General features: G+C 38.8%; 2 protein-coding genes across 3 annotated transcripts in view; one reads left to right on the top strand and one right to left on the bottom strand.

Moving 5' to 3' along the window:
• Positions 1-11,961, bottom strand: part of PEAK1 (pseudopodium enriched atypical kinase 1) — a 179,297-nt gene extending 167,336 nt beyond the window's left edge. The window contains exon 1 of the mRNA XM_045848432.1: positions 11,691-11,961. The gene's annotated coding sequence lies outside the window, so the exon portion shown is untranslated. The remainder of the gene's footprint in view (positions 1-11,690) is intronic.
• Positions 11,962-12,304: 343 nt separating this feature from the next.
• Positions 12,305-23,739, top strand: part of HMG20A (high mobility group 20A) — a 98,115-nt gene continuing 86,680 nt past the window's right edge. For both annotated transcript variants that reach the window (XM_045848580.1, XM_045848579.1), the window contains exon 1: positions 12,305-12,607. The gene's annotated coding sequence lies outside the window, so the exon portion shown is untranslated. The remainder of the gene's footprint in view (positions 12,608-23,739) is intronic.

Below are 23,739 nucleotides of genomic sequence, written 5' to 3'. Positions count from 1 at the left end.
TGCCAATTCCCATGTGGTGGGCCTGTGCACCCCATGGGACTTTCCAACGACCTCTCCTGTGAGGCTGGGAGTCTCTCCCTGTGCCTCAACCACCACAGGTGTTTTCAATCAGTGCCCCGAGACTCTATTTCCCAGCGCTGCAATCCTGGGTTGCACGCGGTGCCTCGCTTCACAATCGCCACCTCCCTGGGTCTGCCGGTTGCCACCCCTCAGCCGGGGTCTGCTAGCTGCCACTTGCACTCTCAGGGTCTGCCCGCTGCGGTCTTGCATGCCCTGGATGCCTTATTGCCCCTGGTCCCAACACTCTCTGAGCTGCAACCCTCACTGGGGTGCCCCACTCTGCCCCTCCTACCAGTCTGGATGAACGTGTCTATTTTAGCTTCTTGGTTGTCCAACTTTCATACAGTTCAATTTTCTGTCAGTTTGGGTTGTTATTCTATTTCTAAATTGTTGTTGTCCCTATCTGGGTTGTGCAAAGAGGCACAGTGTGTCTACCTATGCCTCCATCTTGGCCGGAAGCCCCCTGCCCCCAAAAATAAATATTTCAAAAAAACACCAAAAAAGTAACTGTTGCTATTTACAGATGCCATAATTCTGTATACAGAAAACCATAAAGACTCCACGAAGACTATTAGAAACACTACACAAATACAATGAAGTTATAGGATATGAAATCAATATACCAAATTCATTGTATTACTATATATTAACAATGAATTATGATAAAAAGAAATGAAGAAAACAATCTCATTTACAATGGGAACAAAAAGAATAAAACACCTAGAAATAAACATAAAGGAAGTATAGGACTTGTACAGTGAAAACCACAAGATACTGAAGAAGATACCAAGAAATGGAAAGATATTCTTTGTTCATGTTTTGGTAGAATGACCATTGTTAAAATGGCCACATTACCTAAAGCAATATACAACGATATCCCTATGGTGTTTTTCACAGAAAAAGAACAAAAAAAATGCTCAAGTTTCTTTGGCATCACAAAAGACCCCCCCGAAAGTCAAAGGTATCCTGAAAAGAAAAAAAAAAAAGCCAGAGGTATCACACTCCCTGACTCAAACTATAGTATAAAGTCTACAATAATCAAACAGTACCACTCTGATGGAAAAACAGCTACACAGAGCAATAGAACAGAACTGAGAGCCCAGAAATAAATCCCCATATATATGAGCTACTAATTTTCAATAAAGAAGTAAAAAACATACATTGGAGAAAGGAAAGCCAATGGCGTTGAGGAAGGAAAGCCACATGCAAAAAAATAAAACTACCTGACACCACATACAAAATTAGCTCAAAATAAATTCAAGACTTGAAAATAAGACCTGAAACAAACAAAAAATACAGATGAAAACATTGGTACTAAACTTATGAACCTTGGTCTCAGAAGTGTTTTGTGAACTTTACTCCAAAGGCAAGGGAAGTAAAAACAAAAATAAATGGGATTGCATCAAACAAAAAGCTTCTGCACAGCAAAAAGAAAAAACATCAATAAAACAAAGAGGCAACCAACCACATGGGAGAAGATATTTGCAAACAATACGTCCAATAAGGGGCTAATACCCAAAATATATAAAGAACTCATACAACTCAACCCAACAAAAGACAATCCAATTAAAAATTGGCAGAGGACCTCGATACATACTATTTAAAGAAAACATACAGATGACCAACAGATATGTGAAAAAATGTTCAACTTCACTAAATATAAGAGAAATGAAAATCAATACCACAGTGAGATATCACCTCACACCTGTTAGAATGGCTATTATCAACAGGACAAGAAATAACAAGTATTGTTGAGGATGTGGAGAAAAGGGAACTCTCATGCACTGCTGGTAGGATGTCAAATTGGTGCAGCCACTATGGAAAACAGTGTGGAGGTTCTGCAAAAAACTAGGAATACAGTTATCATATTACCCAGCAACCCTTCTTCTGGGTATCTACCCAAAAATATTCGAAAACAAGTATTTGTAATTACATATGTACCCCTATGTTCACTGCAGTATTATTCACAATAACCAAGTCATGGAAACAACCTATGTCCTTCAACTGATGACCGGATAAAGATGTGGTACTTATATACTACGTAATATTACTTAGCCATAAAAATGATGAAATATTGCCATTTGCAACAACATGGATCTTGAGAGTATCATGCTAAGTGAAGTAAGACAGAAGAGGACAACAACATATGATATCACTCATATATGAAATACAAAACAATAAGCAACAAATGAATTAACAAAGCAAACTCATAGATACAGACAACAGTATTGTGGTTACCAGAGGAAAAGAGGGTTAGAGGTATGACAGATTGGGTAAAGGGAGTCAAATATATGGAAGCAGATGGCAGGAAACTAGACTTCAGGTAGTAAGCACACCATGGAATATACAGATGTCGTATTATAAAGTTGTACACCTGAAGCCAATGTTACCCTAAGAAATTAAATTTAAAAAATGTTAAATACATAGAAAGACATGTATAGGTTGCTATACAGGAGAAATAAATCAGAAATCTATAGATGGGTAGGAGTCTGTTACCAAAGGTTTTTAAACAATCTATCTGAACAAGACCTAGTCAACTGAATGAAATGAAGACATAAATTAATAAACATTCCTAATGCTCTTCTGAACTGTTCCTGTGTTCTCAACACAAATTAAGTTTCCAACAGAAATCATCTCCCCGCTTTTTAGTATTCCCCACAAGAAAACTGCCATTAAAGCCTGACCACATTTCTGATCTTTTCTACAAAAACATGTCCCCTAAAATTAATAAATTACAAAATTCATTCTTCCTTTATTGAAAATATCAACACACTTTTAAAATAATTATCATATAGTTCACCATCCTCTCAGATGATTGGATGTTCATTGCGCAGATATAAATATAATTAGTTTGCTCCTAAAATTCCAAATGAAAGATAGAAGCTTCATACTGTAGAGGTGAAGTTCACTCATACTAGGTTGCAAATGTGTGTCTTCAAACATATCTTAATGTTTGTTGAAAGGCAAAACAGATAAATTTGTTGTTCAAATTCAAAAACGAGGAAAATGATTTTATTATCTGTTAACAGCTGATGTATTCAACTCCTCTTATTAGGCCAATCCTAACTAATGCACATTACCTCCTCTTGTAGGGAAACTGAAACTTAATAGTTGAACATGGAGCTAAGTCTTCAGTGACATACTCTAACAGCAAAACTAAGGTTAAATAACTAAAATCAGAAGAAAAGAAATGGTACTACCCAGGAAAATGTCATTCAAAAATTAACTTGAAAAGCCTTATAAGAATTCTCAAAAATGAAAATGATTCTCTTTTCCTATATTGTGATAAAAAGGAAAAAGTTAATTATCTAGCAGTGATAAAGAAAAAGGGACAAACTATGTACTCCAAAGGAAGAGTTACCAAGATACACAGATGGAGTCAATGAGTCAAAAGCGACAGCAGTGTGATATCTGGACAACCATGTGGATAAGGACCTCCCTGGCAAACTCAGAAATCAGACAAGAATTAGCTGATAGTGAAGGGAGGTAAAGTTAGTTTATCTTGTGGAAATGAGTGTTAGCAAGTGAATATATTTAGCATGTATTAAGTATTTGCAAGCGGATCATAGGTAAACTGAAGTTTCCAGACTTGAGCCTCATCCCTGGTCCTGGGAGTGGCTGGTTTTCTGTGCATTGTGAGAGAGGTTGGCTCAGAGCAGGAATGCTCCCAGCCCCCTCAAATTGAGTACCCTGTTAATAAAAACCTATTTTCTTCCCCACAAATCTTTGTGTTATGCTTATACACAGAGACAAGCAGCAGGACCCCAGGCTGCTGGATTAAAATAGGCCATTACAAAACTTAGCTACAAAAGCACTGAATGTACTTCCTAATTCTGGCCTCAATTCAAGGACAGAATACAAATTGCATTACTGTAACTCTACAGAAGCCATCAAGTGGGGTGTGTAATAGATATATGGGCTACAACATTTGGGCAGAAAGGAGCTGGACTACAGGACCAAGAGAGCCAACTCTCAAGGTTTACCATATTCCAGCATCCTTGTACACCCTTGAAGGTAGTAAAATCTTTACTGTAAAAGGATGTTTACAGAACATGTCAAGCACAGAGTTGCTACGTTTCATTTAGTCTTCCAGTTCCATCAGAAATCATTGGTCCAAGTATATATTTCATTGCTGACTTGAAACATGGAATAATGACCAAGATGATACCAATGACAAATATATTAACTTTACAAGTAATATTTGAGATTTACTACATGCCAAGCAATATGTTAAGTGTTTCATAGTAATTATTAATCCTTAAAATAATCCTGTGAGATAGAGACTCTTATCCCATTTGACAAATTTTTCAAAAAACGAAGCTTGGCAGAACTGAGATTCAAACCCAGGTAATAATGAAAATTTCATTAACAATTTATAGCATATCAACAACTTATGTACCAACAATAAGTTACCTAATTATTTTAGCAATCAGAGCTATTTGGTTATCTGAGTGAAAAGTGGAGCATGATATTGACTCAACTGTGTAAGCAAAAGGATGAAGGAAGCAGAAGAAGGGTTACATTCCACAGCAATTCTGTAACTTTCAAATACTAAAAATCACGACCCTATCAATAAGCATGGCCTGCTGTGGAGATAATTAGAGCTCTCCAGATCAAAGTTTCTCTACCTGTTTTCCACCTGACACATGGTGATGGATAAGGGCATTAGAAGCTGATAATATGGTACCATCATATGCTCAAGACACCTCCACAGACTTCCACAGACTACACACACTACACACCTCCTGTATAGGCCTATGTGAAAAGTCTCAGAATATTAGCTATACCTCTATGCCTCTCACCCTTCTCAGGAAAACACATTAGAATCAAAGTGGGTAAAAGAAGTATGAATTTTCTGTATCAAATAATACTAGTATTTATTGAACACTGGTACCATGTACCAGACATGTTCTAAGCCCTTTGCCTATGTTAATCCTCAAATGACATTATGAATTAGGTACTATTTTATTCCCATTATATAGATGAAGTGAGACACAAAGTAACTAATTTGCTGCAGATCAGTATGAGGGAAATGACAGTACCAAGATTTCAACAAGGAGGTCTGGTTGCAGATTCCCAGCTTTTAAACAACCGTACACTGCCTCTCAGCTTCCCTGGAGCATAACCTACTAGACAGGTGTCCTGGGAAATTCCAGGAACTCTCTGCATGATGTTACAACCAAAATGACTTAAAAAACTCTTGCCTTTGCAGGACACACTCCTTTTGGGGTATGCTCCCTAAAACTGTGAAGTTTCACTCTTCCACCAAGATTTTAATTTAGTGTAACAGGGACCTCAGATCCCAACCCCACAAACCCAGAAGAAAACTTCATTTAGAACCTCTCTCCTTATCCTTGGGTAAGATGAGCAGTAGGAATCATCTTAGTAATCCTAGCAAAAGACATTAGCTATGAGACAGGCCAGCCCCACAATGCTACTGCTGGGTTACACAGACTCAATAAATCATTACACAAAGAATAGAAGCACAACCCCTTGCTCTGAAACAAGATCTGTGCATTGGAGATTCACTCAGTCTTCTGGGTGTTCACATGTCGTTCATTTAAGAATATTTACTGTTAGTCTGTTATACACGAGGCACTATTCTAGATGCTGGAATATCCCTGTGAACAAGAGATCCTACATCCATGGACATTCTAGTCCATGGACATCCATTTACATTCTAGTGGGACAGAAAAATGGGTCTAGATGGACCAACAAAGGTCAGCTCCAAATACAAGAGGAAAGGGTGTTGGCACCATCCTAAATTCAGGATGAAAAAAATGTAAGCAAAAGGGGCATTATTTATTCTGAATGGCATAAATGCTAGAATCTTTTCAACTACAATTTGAGAACACCAGGAAAAAAACTCCTGCTAACTTAAAATTAAAAGCAATATGGACTGATAGCACTGTTTATGGCTCAGAATAACTTAACAGTACCTATCTGCAAGTACCTAAAAAGAGAAATGAATGAGTGAAAATATATAAGCTTGGACCATTTACTTCACTTAGAACTTCCTCCCAAAACAGGGAAATCCTTTATCAGAGAAATCCCAAATTTTGCCACCTCTTTACATTGTTAGTACCAGTGTTCATATTATTGGGTTGGCCAAATTGGTTTCTTCCATAAGATGGCCCTAGTAAGAATTTAGTTGTCTTGAACTTCATTTGAAACAATTGTTACATTGTATTGTGACAGCTGTCATATCAGCGTTCATTTAAAAAATATCAAAACTGGTGAATTTTTATTAGCCATTTCAATATTGAAGATGGAAAAAAATACACATTTTTGGAATATCATGCTTTATTACTTCAAGAAAGGTGAAAACGCAACTGAAACGCAAAAAAAAAAAAAGATTTGTGCAATGTATGAAGAAGGTGTTGTGGCTGATTAAACATATTGGAAGTAGTTTGTGAAGTTTTTCTCGCTGGACAATGCTCCACAGTTGGGTAGACCAGTTGAAGTTGATAGTGATCACATTGAGACATTAATTGAGAACAATCAACATTATACCACATGGGAGATAGCCAACATACTCAAAATATCTAAACCAATATATTGGTGAAAATGGAAGATGTGTCTCTTATTTTATGGTAAAAACAAAATGGACTTTTTGGCCAACCCAATATATTTTTCTATCTCCTTAAGAAAAAAATGGTTTGGAGAACAATGGGTTTTGGATCATGGCTCCATCCCTTGGTAGTGTTTGCCTCTAGACAGGTTATTTAACCCCTCTAATCCGCAGTCTCTTCATTTGAAGGAGAATGACAAAGGAAAGACTATAAGGTTAATAACCTTTTAGAAATAAGGTAGTAAAGTATCTAGCATACAGTTAGTATTCCATAAACAAAAGCTAATATCATTGCTCCCTCCTCACAAGCAGGCTCTTCAGCTTCACACTAACCTGTAGCCTTTGATGCCCTTCATTTTCTTCCAATTGAATCATGTTTGTCATGCTGCTCATGATCCAAGCTGGACTCCCCAGTTCTTCGTATTAGACACAATCCTGAATATCATTTATTCCCTTAACCAACTGTTGGCTTCAGATACCTGTACCAAGCAGGCATCTGCTAAGCAGTGGATAACAGCCTGGGCCCTGGAACTGAAGTACCAGTGTTTGAACCCCAGCTGTTCATCTTATAATCAAATACCTACCTTATGAATTCCTGTGAGTTTCTTCAATTATACCCAGGACAATCTCTGCTGGAGGAATATCAAACCACACAAATCGGTACTACTACAAATCCAAGGTGTACAATTTCAAAAGAACCCTCAGTACTGCCTAAGAATCCTTTATTTTCCTAGTCATGTGTCTGTGCGTCTGTACCCATGCCTCTCTCCCACCCCATTTCCTTGAAAGGTATTATAAACTCATACTCTTACGACTCCCTATTCAACCATGTTCCCCTTTACTCTTACCAGATACTCAAAAATGAGAGAAGACATGTCATCAACTTATTCTCCTTCCTGCCACTGTCAATCACAAACTTATTTACCCTGCCACCAACTTCACCTCTTTCCTTTCTGCTCACCGAAAAAGAAAAACTACCTCCTACCCAAGGCCAATATCCCAACCAATGCATTGGATCCCATCTGCTCCTATTGCCTCCAAATCCTCAGCTCCTTTAATCACCTCTTTTTTCCCCTCTCCCTCTCCCACTCTGCATGTTCAATTTCTCCCCTCCAATGGTTCTTTCCAATCCGACATAAACGTGCCCCAAACTCTCTTAATTTAAAAAGGAGGGAAAGGAGTAATCTCTAAATTTCCTTTATCTCCCTCCCTCCACCTATACTCTCTCTTCAGTCTTTTTGTTTAAAATACTGAATCCCTCTCAGTTAGCTACACTTCTGGCTTGTTAGTCATTCTTCAACCCTTTCAAATGACATATTAATCAAGTCTCAGCAACTTTATTCAGTCTTCATTTTATTTGGCCTTTTCATGGCAGGATACAATGTTGACCACTCCTAGTCCTTGAAATATTTTCCCTCAGTGTCTGTGCCAAATCTCTCATAGTTCCTTTTTTTTTAATCTTTCGTCTACCTAGTTCAAATGGTTGGCTCTTCAGTTGCTTGCCCCATTCAGTAGCTCACAACAGAAACCTGGAAATCATCCTAAATCTTCAATCTTATTCAACTTCATAATCTGATTATTTACCCTGTCCAGTTGATAACACTTCCTAAATCTCTTATACATCTACCCCTTCTTCTACATCCCTCATCATTTCTCACCATGAATGGCTTCACCAGTCTTGCTTCCAGTTTTGCCCTTCTCTAATCCAGCATTTACTTCATAGCCATGTAAGTCTAAAACACAAATATGATTCTATCACAGTATAATTTTTCCCCACTAAATTTCACAGCTTTCAGGATAAAGTTAAAGCTCCTTAGCTCAGTTCATAAGGCATCAATGAATTGGTTTCTTAATACTTCTTCAGCCCCTGTTCTAAAACTATGCTGTATACCTGTGGCCACTGTGCACCTAGTACTTGAATGTAACTAGTCCAAACTAAGATGATTCTAGTCCAAATTGAGATGAATCTAGTCCAAACTAGATTCTAAGGACTTAGGATTAAAAGGGAAATATCAAATATCTCAATACTTTCTTATATTGATTATATGTTGAAATGATAATATTTTGTATATATCAGGTTGAATAAAATATATTAAGATTAATTTCACTTTCTCCTTTCTTAATATGGTTAAATAAAAAATTTTAAATACATATTTGACTACATTTGACTCAGATTTTTACAGGACAGTACTGCTCAAAAATGTCCTTTCCTTTTTTCCAAACCTAAATAACTCATCTATTTTTGAATATTAACACAGGTAACCCCAGTAAAATGTATTTTAAGACACCCCCTGACTCCAAGACCCCAAGTCTTGGTAAACAACCCCTCCTCCTCTCTGCTTCCATCCATAAGCTTCTGCTTATCCCTGTTACACAACACACCACGTTGTAATTATTGGCTATCAGCTATCTTCTCCTAAACTACTGCTCCTTGCAAAAAGAGATATCATTCTATATATACTCAGGGCTTACCACCATGTCTACCACTCAAAAGGCACTCAAAATACTTTTCAAACAAATGTGAACTATCTATTCGTGGCCTTAAAGTTACTAGAAATTCTCCAAGGAACCACCAATGGAAGAGCCGAGACTTTCTCAGGAGCTCTCTAGTAATGAAAGGACTGGGGTGGAGGTGAGGAATAGGAATTACAGTAGAGAACAGCAATGAGAAAATAAAGCTCATCACATACATGACTCTTACAGTGAAAATAGGGATTTGCAGCAGTGATCAAAGGAAGCATGAACTCACATTTGGCATGCCACAGGCCCCAGTTTGGTTCCTAAATTACTCAACTGATCCAACAATAGTATGATTTGGCAGGTTTCGATACAAACAGCTAAGCCCAGCACCCGTTTCACTTAAACTGCACATCATTACAGTTAAAAACAACAACAAATGTCTCTCGTGAAAAAAAATGCTAATCTCATGATGCTTCATCATAGAGCAATTTAGGAGAATTATATATGAAATGTGCCAGAGCATGAATTTATGATTGATGCTTATTTACCAACTGTGGTTGGCACTGCTAGATATTAAAAACCATGTATGCAAGTAAGCAAATACAAGTTTTTAAGCTCTCAAACTTAAATATTTACATATCTATAAATGTACAAAGATAAATTTATATAAAACATTCCAGGAACAATTTTTTAATCTGATTGTCAGGAGTTATGAAGTGGTGTTTTCTCTTTATGGCCCTCCTCAGAATAGACTCCTAACAAGAAATTCTAACAGAATGTTAATGAGGAACAAAAATTATCAAGGAAGTTTCTCTGTACTATCACTGGATAAAATGAATAATTATAGTATCATAATAGGTTGAAGTGATCTTAACTTTTCCTTTCACCAGAACACTTTTCTTCCCATTCTTGAACCCAGCCAAAAATAAATGTCAATCCTTAAAGCAAGGCATAGGGGATGGAGAGGAAGACCACATATCAAAAAGCCTTAAAGAAAATAATCTGACATTTTTTCCCACCTAATATAGTCTTGTTAGTCTCCAAAATAAAGATATGATAAAATATTTCCTCCTCTTCCCCTCTGACAGCTATGGAAAGATGTTTGTTTTTTCACATAGCTGATGCATTGGTCATAGCCAAAACTGACCAGTAGTGGTACTGTATGAATTGTTTTCATTGTTAACTGTTCATTTCTGGGCTAAGGCTATACAGCTCCATATTTGAAGCCAAGAATATGTACCATACCTGCCATTGTAGTTACTAAACGAGTCACCAGAGAAGTGCCAGGTCCTTCACAAAGTAATTAAAGTAGTCAGTAAATTAGGCTATCTAGAAATGCTCCGAGATTACAGGAGAAGCCATCATGAAATGGATATCCAAGATAGCTCATGGAAAGTTTCACCCTGTGGAGAATTCACGTTTTTCACTACCACACTGCAGAGAGCAATGTATGGGTTCTCCGACATTTCATTTATCAGGAAAAAAGACTTTGCGGCTAAACAAAAATCAGTAGCTAGGCCCCAAACAGAATCCTCAAGGCAATCCCCATTTAGGTAAAAAGGTACTGATATACATCATCCAATGACCTAAAAAATAGCGTTTTATGTAAATTACCAAAGACTTAATTCAACGTATACTCTCATTTGACAGTTGCAGAAGTAAAATGAATTGGGTTTTCTATAGCAAGGTCAATAAAGATGAAATCTAATTTTCATTTAACTCAACGCCAGCCTACTAATAACTCCAGTCCACAGCTCTCAAATTCCTATCCTTGGATCTTAAAAATAACGGATTGCAAGAAAGTAGCATGTAAAGGTGGGAGAGCTCCTCTTTCCTGTTGCTCTCGGCAGTCTTTAATGTCGTCAAACCACAAAAAGAAAGAAATCAAGCTCTCAGACGGGTGCTGCAGGCGACGGGGAGGGGGGGGGGAGGGGGTTCAGACCACAAGTCCTCAGTGCGGGAGTTAAGAAAAGTAGCAAGAACGGGTAAGTCAAAGGGCAGAGGAGAAACAAACTGACCAACCGAACCACTCAAAACCGTGCTAACCCGCACATTAGGGATCTCACAAGCCGCAGCCAGAAGTGAACAAGCAAAGAGCTACGGGGTTTCGTCTCGGTGCTGCAGGCGAGGGTGAGCCGAGTGCTCCCAGGTTTGGGCCGGGATGTCCGAGTAGACGTACAGGAGCAAGAGAAGTCCTTCCTACCCCAGCCTCCCCGCGTCCAGCTCCTCCAGCCTTCACTTTCCTCCCGGCCGCACCCGGGGTCGTACCTCGGCGCCAAGTCCCAACTTTCCCTCCTCTGGGGGGCGCCGAGCTACCGCCTCCAAAGGAAGAGGAGGAGGAAGTCAGCACGACAGGGAGTGGGAGGGGGCGCGGGGTGCCGGCGGGCCCCGGAGTCTGAGGACGGTATCAGCCGGAGTGCCCGCACCCGGCCGATCGCCCAAGCTCCAGCGGCGGCGCTACCCAGACCGCTACCCAGACCGCGCGACTGCCCGCTCGGATTCCCCCGACTCAGAGCCCTCACCCCGGGCGACCCTAAGTCCCACAAGCCGCCGCGAGAGAAGGGAATGACGGGGACACGGGCAGCCCTACCACCGTTACCTGAGGCGCGCACATGCTGCTGCGGTGACCACCATCGCTGACCGTCCCGTCCCCTTTCTGGTCAAGGAGGCCACAGCAGCCGAGCAAATGACACTTAGAAGTAACTAACTACTTGTCCCCGCCGAGTACACCGCGCGCTCCCGGCCACCCGCAGACAGACTCCCTGAGCCGGCCAGCCTCCTCACAGCCCCGCGCAACGCCCATTCGCGCGCGCTCCCGCCCGCGAGCTACTGGAAGAGCGATCTCGCGCGCGCACGGACCCTGGACGCCCTCCCTTTCTCTCTACCGTCCCGCGGAAGGAGTCATTTGCCCCTCCTCTCACATTCCTCCCAATTGGATCGGGAGGGCGAGATAACCAGAACCGGCAGGAAGGGAAATTTTGGTTCAAATAAGGTCCTGATAAAAAGGGAAATGAGGCTTTGGCCTAATTGGTGTCCGATCCCCTCGGTCAGGCTGCCATCGAATACAGAACTGGTGTATTGAAAGACGCCAGTATACAGTAATTACCAATTGAAGTCCCAATACTGCTTACAGGCCTTAGCGATTTAAAAACACTACATCTCCCAGAAGCCTCCGCTAACGAGCGCCTCTCTTGCGTAATCACGTAGGCCTTTGTCGCATTAGAACAAATAATCCCTTCGTTTTTCTTAAGGTATTGGGCATAATACTTCATTTTTCTCCTCACCGAAAGAACTGTAAGTGTTACTGCGATAATAGAAGTTGCCTATGAGAAGGTAGTTAAGCGATTAGGTAAACGGGAAGAAAGGACATAAAAAATAAAATACTGCGGAGGAATTTTTCTCAAGCTGTGAGACGCTGAAGAAGAGTGAATGCGATCGAGAGGGGCTTAGAGAATTGTCCTCTTTGCAGGGAACCTTCTTTAGCCCCAGGCCCCTGCCAGCCTCTGTCGTCAACAGGTCAGTAAGCAAGACGAGCCTGGGGGTGGACACAATGGAAGTGCCCTTCTGCCTCTTTTAATTAAGTTGTTAATTGGTTTGTATCGGTTTGAGGCCGACTGAATGGAGTCACCTCACTTCCGGCTGGGGGAGGGGAGGGGACGGAGGCAGCCCTCGGGGAGGTGGAGGGAACATAACTCACTTCCTGTGGGACTAGTGTAATTGTTCAGGGTGTTCGACCCACTTCCTGTGTCGGCCGTGGCTTGAAGAAGGAATAGTTGGTGCCATTTGCACAATCGATGTTTTAAGGATTTGGAATTGTGTTTAGTGTGAGAGGTTTGGTGACTACACTAATCTCTGCTGCTAATGTCCACCCTCTAGTCAGAATTTATGTGAGGTTTGTTTTCAACGTACATGATGGAATATATTCTCCACAAAATTTTCTTAATGCGTTCTTCAAAGAATTCTAAACCCCATGTTAAAATTCTCTACTCACCTTTGCAAAATGACCCACTTTATTGTTTGACTTATAATTGCTCACCTCTGTTCCTTACACTGTCCAGCGCTCCCCGAGCAAGGTGCTGTATGTTTGTCTTACATGCTACAGAAACTGTCGCCACGATTATGTTACAGCACTCGATATTTTACGTAAGTTATGAGGCATATTCAACTTATCAGAATGAAAGTACTATATGAAAGTACCCACATGCATGTTACCTCAACTAATATGATTGGTTATCTTACATTCTTGGACGTGTTGATTTTAGGCTGCAGGTTCTGCCCTGTGCCTGACAACAAGCTTCCTCAGTCCTAAAAAAAAAAACTTCTTACAGGTAACATGTAGCATTTGCAAAAGTTAGGCTTTACTACGTTTTCCTCTTTGTAATTTAATTAAATTCAGATAGATTCAAAAATGGTATCTGTTCTTTGCGGTTTTAAAGCGTGGTGCAAGGATCAAGAGATTCAGCTCAGATTTTAAAGGGGGCAGGGATTGGCTCACAAAGGACAAAAGATGAATAAGAACTTTGTATTTTTCCTGTATTCTCAGTGCTTTGTAAAGAAACTATATGTAAAGTGATAATAAACACTAGACAATTTTGATTCCTTCGCTTCTGTTTTTAAGTACCACAATACTTGGGTGGGTGAGTGTGTACTGAAGGAATCAAGCCATTTAGAGTTGAGGAAATCTAAACAACTTCAGTAATTTTAGAATATCAAGTGAACTGTAATGTCTTTCAAGGATTTTTAAAAGGGTAAAGCCTGTGTATTTTTTCCTTTGGATTGTTACCTAACCTATCCTCAGACTTTGCAATTATTTTAATTCTAGTTCCTTTAAAAAGGTGTTTGGTTTAGAATTTATTAGAAAATATGCTTTAAACTGAGTGTTACAGTAAAGGGAAAAATATATGTTTTAACTTTCTGAAGACAAAATATCTCAGACAATAAAATCAATGAGTTTTTTTTTAAACACTACAAAATTTCTTCAATAAGTTGAAAAGGGAAGACAAAATAATGTGTTGTTACAAGTTTAGGAATACATAGGCCCCCTCAAGCAAGTGTCACTTGATTAGAGAAAATATGTTCACTTTCTTCTCTATTACTGTAATCGAGAAGAGAATATACAATCATTCTGACAAATTATAGTATTAGGAATTATTCAAGTAAAGATTGTGGTGCTAAATGAAAACAATATTAAAATATTGATTGAGATATATTGCTATTACCTTTTGGAAATTGTCTTTGGAAAGCAGAAACCTTTTTTTTTTAATTGGTTTCTATGCTATTCCATGGAAGAAATGCAGTATAAAAGAAATAAGAAAAAATGCTGCAACTGAAAGACTTGAGCAGCTTGAAGAATTGTCTGTTCAGAAGAAAGCAATATATAAAGCACATATCTGAGAGAAGATGGTTTGTGATAAGTGGCAGTTATTCACTGTTTCCATTGAAAAAAATTAAAAGCTTTTGTAAAATAGAAGGAAAGTACATGGAACCTGCTTTTAGTCACTAAAAGTATTTCTGGGGAGAGGCTCTCTATCTTCCAAAGGCCTTTTTTTTTTGTAATTCTCTTTGTTGTAGTTTTCGTTGCATGTCCTACTGGGTTGGCCAAAAAGTCCATTTAGTTTTTGCCGTAAAATAAAAGACACATTTTTCATTTGTACCAATAACTTTATTGATTTGGATATTTTGAATATGTCAGCTATCTCCCACTATTGGCTTCTAGTGGGTAGAGGCCAGGGTGCTCCTATACATCTTCCAATGCATCAGACAGCCTAACAGTGAAGAATTTTCTGACCAAAATGTCAGTGGGACCAAGAAACTTTCCAAACCACTTTTGACACATTTGATCAGTCACAGCACCTTCTCCATACAATGCACAAATCTTTTTTTTCTTTTTTAGTGCGTTTTTACCTTTCTTTTTTTTTTAAGATTTTATTTTATTTATTTTTAGAGAAAGGGCAAAGGAGGGAGAAAGAGGAGGAAAGAAACATCAATGTGTGGTTGCCTCTCATGCACCCCAAACTGGGGACCTGGCCTGCAACCCAGGCATGTGCCCTAACTGGAAATCGAACTGGTGGCCCTTTGATATGCAGACCAATGCTCAACCACTGAGCCACACCAGGCAAAGCTAAGCCATTTCTTACAATCCTTTGTATTTCTGTGGTATCAGCTGTAATCGCTCCTCTTTCTTTTCTGATTGTGTTTATTTGGGCCCTCTCTCATTTTTCTTGAATGAGTCTACTTGAAGGGTTGTCGATTTTGTTTCTTTTCAAAGAAACAGCGCTTTCATTCATTTGATTGCTGGAATTGTTCTTTTAATCTCTATGTCATTTAATTCTGCCCTGATCTTGGTTATTACCTTTCTTCTGTTTGCTCTGGGCTTTCTTTGTTGTTTTTCCTGCAGTTCTTGTAGATGTAGGGTTAGGGTGTTTATTTGAAATGTTTCTGTGTTTTTTAGGTAGTTCTGTATCACTATAAACTTCCCTTTTAGGGCTGCCTTTGTTGTGTCCCATAGGTTTTAGACTGTTGTGAGTTTGTTTTCATTTTTTTCCAGAAACTTTTTGATTTCTTTCTTGATCTCATTCTTGACCCATTCATTGTTTAATAGCATGGTATTCAATCCCCATGAATTTGAGTGTTTTTGAGTTTTTTCCTTGAGTTTGGTTTCTAGTTTCAATCCCTGCTGGTTCAGAGAAAATGCTTGATAATGATTTCAATTTTCTTGAATTTGTTGAGACTTGTTTTGTGCCCTAACAGGTGGTCTGTCTTTGAAAATGTCCAGGTATATTTGAAAAGAATGTGTATTTTGTTTCTTTGTGATGAAAGGTTCTGTGTATATCAGTTAAGTTCATTTGATCTAGGGCATTGTTCAATGCTGCAACATCCTCGTTGATATTTTGTTTGGAAAATCTATCCATTTTTGATAGTGGGGTGTTACTATCCCCTAGTATAACTGTGTTGCTGTCTGTATCTTTCTTGAAGTCTCCCCAGGTTATATATTTGGGTGCTCCTATGTTGTGTGCATATATGCTTATAAGTTTATGTCTTCTTGATGGATTCTTCCCTTGAGTTTCATGAAATGTCCTTATATCTCTTTTTATGACCTTTGTTTTGAAGTGTATTTTGTCTGATATAAATATTGCTACCCTATCTTTTTATTTCCTGTCCATTCACTTGGAATATTTTTTTCCAGCCCTTCACTGTCAGTCTGTATAGATCTTTTGTTCCGCATGGGGTTTCTTGTAGGCACCATATGTGTGGGCCATGTCTTCTTATCCACTCACCTACCCTGTGCCTTTTGATTAGAGCATTTAATCTATTTATATTTAAGGTCATTACTGATAGGTACTTATTCATTGACATTTTTCCCCTTTGTACCTGTGTTCCTCTCTCTCTTTTTCTTCATCTCCTTACAGCAGTCCCTTTACCATATCTTGCAGAGCTCGTTTAGTGGAGGTGTATTCTTTGAGCCTTCTTTTGTCTGGGAAACTCATTATTTTGTCTGACATTTTAACTGAGAGCCTTGCTGGATAGAGTAGTCTTGATTGCAGGCCTTTGGTTTTCATTATTTGGAATATTCCTTGCCATTCCCTTCTGTCTTGGAGTGTTTCCATTGGGAAGTCAGCTGCTAGCCTTATCAGGTCTCCCTTCTATGTTACTTTCTGTTTCTTCCATGCTGCCTTTAAGATTCTCTCTTTGTCTTAGAATTTTGCCATTTTATAATTTTGATGCATCCTGGAATGGGCCTCTTTGGGTTCTTCTTGATTCGGACCCTCTGTGTTTCCTAGAGTTCTGTGACTCTTTTCTCTCATCAAATTAGGGAGGTTTTCCATCATTACTTTTTCAAACAGGTTTTCTATCCCTTGCTCTTCTTCTGGTATCCCTATTATGTAGATATTACTACATTTCATGTTGTCCTGCAGTTCCCTTATTTCCTCTTCATTCTTTTAGAATCTTTTTTCTTTTTCTTGCTCTTTCTGGGAGTTTTCTTCTTCTATCTTGTCCTCCAGCTCACTGATTTGACACTTGTTTCTTCTAGCCTGCTTTTGATTCTTTCTACTGTGTTCTTCAATTCAGAAATTGCATTCTTCATTTCCTGTTGCCTTTTGTTGATAGTTTCTATTTCCTTTTTCATGATGATTTAGTTTGCAGTAAGTTTCTTGTAGTTTCCCCAAAGTTTTTGGTAATTCTCAGTGAGCTCATTGAACTTCCTTATAACCACTGCTTTGAACTCAATATCTGATTGTTGACTTGCCTCCATTTCATTTAGAATTCTTTTGGAGGATCCCTCCTTTTCTTTTGTTTGGGGTTTGTTTCTTTGTCTTCCCATTGTTTATGATACTCTTCTCTTCTTGTTAGCCTGTCCTTCTTAAATTGATCTGTTCTGACTCCCTGAGTTTGTGGTGTGAACCTCCATGGTAGGTGACCTGTGAGATTCAGTGGTTCAGTCTCCATGATCTCCCGAACTTGATGCTCTTGGGATGCCATTTATGCCATTTATACTGACTCTCTGGATGTAATTCGGCTTTGATTATTGTTCTTTGGTGGGTAATTCCTTCCAGCTGGTTGATGAGGGTCACTCGGCCCACCACATCTTGTATGCTATTGTGCAAGTGCTGCCAGAACAAAACCACAAAGTCCAGGGAACAAACCCACATTCACAAAAATATCTCCCCCCATAATCACATTCTCAGTATCAACAGCAAACAAACCAGTATTAATAAGGGTGTAAAGAGATTAAGACTGTTACAATAAAGGAGAGAGACTATCGTATAAATTCTAGTTACTTAATAGGCAAAAACTTGTTGGACAAGAAATGAATGTTAAAAAGTTATGCAGGAAAGAAAATGTCGCTACTTCTGGAGAAGACCACAGTGGATTTCGTCTCAGTAGCCTCTAGTATTTACCACTTTTTTCTTTCTGGATCCGCCTCTGATGTTTCAGATATTGACCCCATCTAGCCTTAGAAACTGCCAGGGATATACTGTCTATGGTTGTCTCCTTGAGTTTAACATAGTCAGTCTGCACTCAGTAGTCAAGCTTAAGCCTCATACAGTGGGGCAGAATTCCTCCTAGGGTTGGGGCTATTTTTTTCCCTCAGTCTGCTGCTGCTTGGAGGGGAGTGGTCCTCTTGAGCATGATAGCTGCTGCAGTATGGCAGATGACTCAGCACCAGGATCCTATCTGTGGTCTATTCTCCCAGTTCTCTTCCCAAAGCTGCCATCCCCAGTCTCACCTCAGGTGTCTCCAGCCCACTCTGCTCCTGCCTTTGCTGGAGCCCCTGATAAATGGCTGCAAATGTAAATTCATGTGTTGGCCATTTAAACAGCTCTTTGTGTCTCCAGCCATCCCAGTTCTGGCAGAGAGCAACCCTACAGCTTTGTGCCACCAGTTGTTACCTGTGTACTTTTTGGGCTCTGGTGCTTAGGCTGAGGATCCCACCTTAGGGTTTAGATCCTACACTTCTCAGGGGGATCCATCAGTTGCTTAATTATCCCTCTGGTGCTACTGTCTGTGGGTCCCCAGCCAGCCCTCTCAAGTCTCCACCACAGTACTTACCATTCTTACCATTCTCAGTGCTTACCATTCTCAGTACTTGGTGCTGAAGATGATTCTTCTGTCTCTCTGAGGTTGTAAGGCTTGTTCCAGGTGATTTCTCCACAATTTAGTTGTAATTCCAGATTGGTCCTGGGAGGAGGTTAGTGTGGCTTCCATTTGCTCCTCTGGCTTCTTGACTCTCCTCTCTGTCTTATTTTATTTAGTATAATATCCTGCAGTCTATCCCTGTTGTTCCAGATGGTAAGGTTTTATTCTTTTGTGGGGGCTGAGTAATATTCTTTTGTGTATGTATACCCTATATTCTTTAGGCAGTCATCTGCTGATGGGCACTTAGGCTGCTTTCATATCTTCACTATTATAAATAATGCTACAATGAACATAGGCATGCATATTATCTCTTTTTTAAATTGACTGGGGTGACATTGGTTAGTAAACTTAGACGTTTCAGGGGTACAAGTCTATAATATATCATGTATGTATTGTATTGTACGTTCACCACCCAAGTTTTTGTGCATCATCATGAATCCTCCAATATCTTCTCAAATTAGTGTTTTAGATTTGTCCAGATAAATACTCAAATGGAATTGCTAGGTTATAAGGTAGTTCTAGTTTTAATTTTTTGAGGGACTTTCATACTGTTCTCAATAGTGGCTACACCAGTCTACTTCCCCACCAACAGTGCCCAAGGGTTCATATTTTTCCACATCCTTGCTGTTTGTTGGTTTCCTGATGTATTTATTGATAGCCATTCTGACAGGTATGAGGTGGTATCTCATTGTGGTTTTAATTTGCATTTATCTGATGATTCGTGATATTGGGCATTTTTACATACCGTATTTTTTGGACTATAACGTACTTTTTCTCTCCAAATTTGGGAGAGAAAAGGGGGTGTGTCTTATAGTTCAAATGTAGCTTACCTGGCTCGCTGTTGGCGGGGGGTGGGGGGAGAGGGCAGTCTATGTTATTTATGTTATTAAATATTTTACCACATTTTTTGCTTCAAATTTTTTTTTCCTATTTTCCTCCTCTAAAACCTAGGTGCATCTTATGGTCTAGTGCATCTTATAGTCCTCAAAATACAGTGTATGTATTTGTCATCTGTATGTCCTCTTTGGAGAAATGTCCATTCAGGTCTTCTAAATAGATTGTTTTTTGGTGTTAAATTCTATGGTTTTATTAAAAACTTTGGATATTAACCCCTATAGCCATTAACCCCTTGCCATTTTTATTACTATAGCTTTATATCAGGTTGCATGGTACTTCCTTCCACCTTTGTACTTTTTAAAATTGCCGAGGCTATTTCATCAATACAAATTTTACTCTTATTTATTCTAGTTCTGTGAACAATGCTATCAGTATTTTGATAGGGATGATATTGAATCTGTTGATCGCATGGAGTACTATGGACATTTTAATGAGGTTAATTCTTCTGTCAGCACAGAATATGCTTTCACTTATTTGTACCTCCTTCATTTTCTTTCTTCAATGCCTTGTAATATTCCAAGTGCAGGTCTTTTATCATCTTAGTTAAATTTATTCCCCAGGCACTCTATTTTTTTTATTGTTGTTGCAATTGCAAATAGGATTGTTTTCTTAATTTCTCTTTCGGGTAGCTATTGTTGTATAAAATGCAATGAATTTCTGAATATTAATTCTTTGTTTTGCTACTTTACTGAATTCATTTATCACTTATGATAGTCATTTAGTTTAATCTTTAGGGTTCTCTCTATATTGTATCATGTCATCTGCAAATACAATATCACAGCTTTACTTCTTACTTTCTAATTTGGATTACTTTATTTTTCTTGTTGGATTACCGTCACTAGGACTTTCCAATACTGTGTTGAATAAAAGTGTTGAAAGTGGACATCTTTTTCTTAATCCTTATATTACAGGAAACACTTCTAGCTTTTTCCCTGTTAAGTATGATATTTTCTGCAGTTTTGTCATATACAGCCTTTATTATATGGAGATATATGTCACCTCTATCCCACTTTGCTAAGAGTTTTTATCATAAATGGATGCTGGCTTTTGTTGAATGGTTTTTCTGCGTCTGTTGATATGATCATGTAATTTTTATCCTTAATTTTGTTTCTGTGGTGTATCAACATTCATTGATTTGCAGGTGTTGCTCCAACCTTGCATCCCACTGCTGAATTCAGTTTGCTAATAATATGGTTGAGGACTTTTTTTATCAGGAATATTTGCCTATAATTTTCTTTTTTTCTAATGACTCTGTTGAGTTTTGGAGTCAGGATAATGCTGGCCTCATAAAATGAGTTTGGGAGCTTCCCTTTTCTTGAATTTTTTGGAATAGTTTAAGAAGGATAGGTGTTCATTCTTTTTTCAATGTTTGGTAAAATTCACTGATGAAGCCATCAGGTCCCAGACTTTTGTTGGTTGTGAGTTTTTTTATTACTGATTTTTTTTTCATTATTTATTAGTCTGTTCAGATTTTCTGTTTCTTCTTGAAACATTCTTAGGAGATTGTGTGTATCCAGAAGTTTACCCTTTTTTTCCAGAGTGTCTAATTTGTTGGCATGTAATTGTTCATAGTATCGTTTTATAATCCTTTGTATTTCTGTGGTGTCACCTGCGACTTCTCTTTCAGTTTTAATTTTATTTATTTGGGTCCTTTTTTTTTTTTGATGAATTTGGTTAAAGGTTTATTGATTTTGTTTATTGTTTTAAAAACCAGTTCTTGGTTTCTTTTAACTTTTGTATTCTTTTGCTAGACTCTGTTTTACTTATTTCTTCTCTGGTCTTTTTAATTTCCTTTCTTCTGCTCACTTTGAGCTTCCTTTGAGTTCTTTTTCTGGTTCTTTTACATGTAAGATTAGACAGTTTATTTCAGATTGTTCTTGTTTCATGAAGTAGGCTTATATTGCTATGGATTTCCCTCTTAGAACTGCCTTTGCTGTGTTCCGTAGAGTTTGGGTTGTATTTTCATTTTCATCTGTCTCAAGGCCCCTTTTAATTTATTATTTGATTTTATTGTTTACCCACCTACATTTAGTAGCATGTTGTTTAGCCTCCATTATGTTTCTGTGTTTTCCAGTTTTACTCTTATAATGGATTTCTAGTTTCATACCATTGTGATCACAAAAGATACTTGATATGATTTCAGTCTTCTTACATTTACTGAGACTTTTTTTTGTCTAACATGAGACCTTATTCTGAAAAATGTTACATGTGTTCTCGAAAAGAATGTATATTTTCCTGTTTATGTTTGAAATGTTCTAAATATATCTATTCAAACCATTTGTTCTAGTATGTCATTTAAAGCTGATGGTGGAACTCAAGAGTTAAAGATTTTTTAGCTTTAATTATAGTTGATAGGCTTAAGTGATTAATGCATTTGGAATTCTGTTATTCCAGGAACTAGAATACAGGACCTATATGACTAGCAATTCAACCTTTGTGCCCCAGGGGCTCTATATTGATCAAAATGGTGTGTGAGCCATTGTGTTCCAGGGAGGGAGAGTCCATGTGGCAGATAAAGAATTGCTGATCAGTAAATAAAGAAATAGTAGGAAAATCACCAACAGACTGCAACTCTTATTTCATTAACCATCTGATTACCTTTTCCCAAACCCCTTACCTACACTTTTCTTCTCCTATAAAAAGGTTGGCTTGAGATAAGATATTAAGACGTCTTTAGGGTACATAACCCACTGTCTTCTCAGATCACCAGTATCAGATGAAGCACCCATAAAGATTTAGTCCTTGTCTCTACTCATGGGTTCTGGTAGTGGCAGGCAGTACGAATGCCAGCTTTTCTGGTTTCATTTTCTGGCTACTCTGGTGGGATACTTTGGTACACTCTGATGAGTCTGGGTATTTGACAGGGAGTTCTGTTGCCTCCTGGACTGGGAAACTCAGGTGTTTGGATTTGGAGACTCCCTAGCAGCTGCCAAGTGATTTCACTTAGAGACTCTCCTATTCTTGGCACTCCCCATCACTGTCACTTTTAATTGAGTGACTATGCTTCCTGGCTCAACATTACAGTCCCAGGTTGTGACTTAGAATGGTCATCAGGAATTAAGGTGCCTTTTGGTTTGTGTGATATTACAGAGCTCTGTTTGTTAGAATGGGCAAGGGAGCCTCCTAACCGGGCAACAACCCTTTGGGGTGATTCCTGACTGGTTGACCAATGTTTATGAATCTATTACAAGAAAAGAAGTGTTTTTTTTCATTGCAATACTGCTTGGCTTACATATAATCTGAACTCAGGAGAGTGCTGGCCACTGAATGGGTCCATAAATTACTATACAATGCTGAAATTGGTGGTGTTTTGTAAAAGATCGGGGAAATGGGATGAACTGCCATATGTACAGTCTCTTATGACATTACATAATAAAGATCAGAAGCAAAAGTAAAAGGAAATAGGTTAATGGCCCAGAGAAAAGGGACTTTACCTGTGGTAGATAACAGAAGCTCAGAAGAGAGGGATCAGGAAGATAAAGATGTCATGGGTACTGCAGGCATGGTGAGATTTTGCCCCGCCCATCCAGTCCTGAAGGATCCTCCTCCTTACCCAGCTGAGGCAGCTGAGGAGATTAGCCTGAACAGGTCTCTCTGTCCTAAACCCGTCATATAACAAAATTCCCTATTGGGGCAGGGAAATAATCCCCCACGAAGACTTCCAATGGGAGTAGGGCCAGAAGGCTAGCCTGCTGGATACTAGTTTGGCAAATACTCTGTTTTCTATGTGGATGTGTTAAACTGGGAAAATTCAGATCCTTATAGGGATGGTCCTACTAAAATGACTGACTTAGTTACATCAGTTTTTGCCATGCACCATTCAACTGGGCAGACATAAAAGGTAACTAAAAACTAAAAATGTATCTGCCTTTTCACTGGGCAATTCCACTGCTGGGACTATACGCAAAGAATTCTGAAACAATTCAAAAGAACCTGTGCACCCCAATGTTCATAGCAGCACAGTTTACAATAGCCAAGTGCTGGAAGCAACCTAAGTGTCCATCAGTAAATGAATGGATGAGAAAGCAATGGTACATTTACACAATGGAATACTACACAGCAGAAAGAAAGAAGGAGCTCCTAACCTTTGCAACAGTGTGGATGGATTTGGA

This window comes from Phyllostomus hastatus, unplaced genomic scaffold (genome assembly GCF_019186645.2).
Source record: "Phyllostomus hastatus isolate PE091 unplaced genomic scaffold, TTU_PhHast_1.1 phas_contig_62, whole genome shotgun sequence".
In the NCBI taxonomy this organism is placed as follows: domain Eukaryota; kingdom Metazoa; phylum Chordata; class Mammalia; order Chiroptera; family Phyllostomidae; genus Phyllostomus; species Phyllostomus hastatus.
This window is presented reverse-complemented; position numbering and strand designations above follow the sequence as displayed.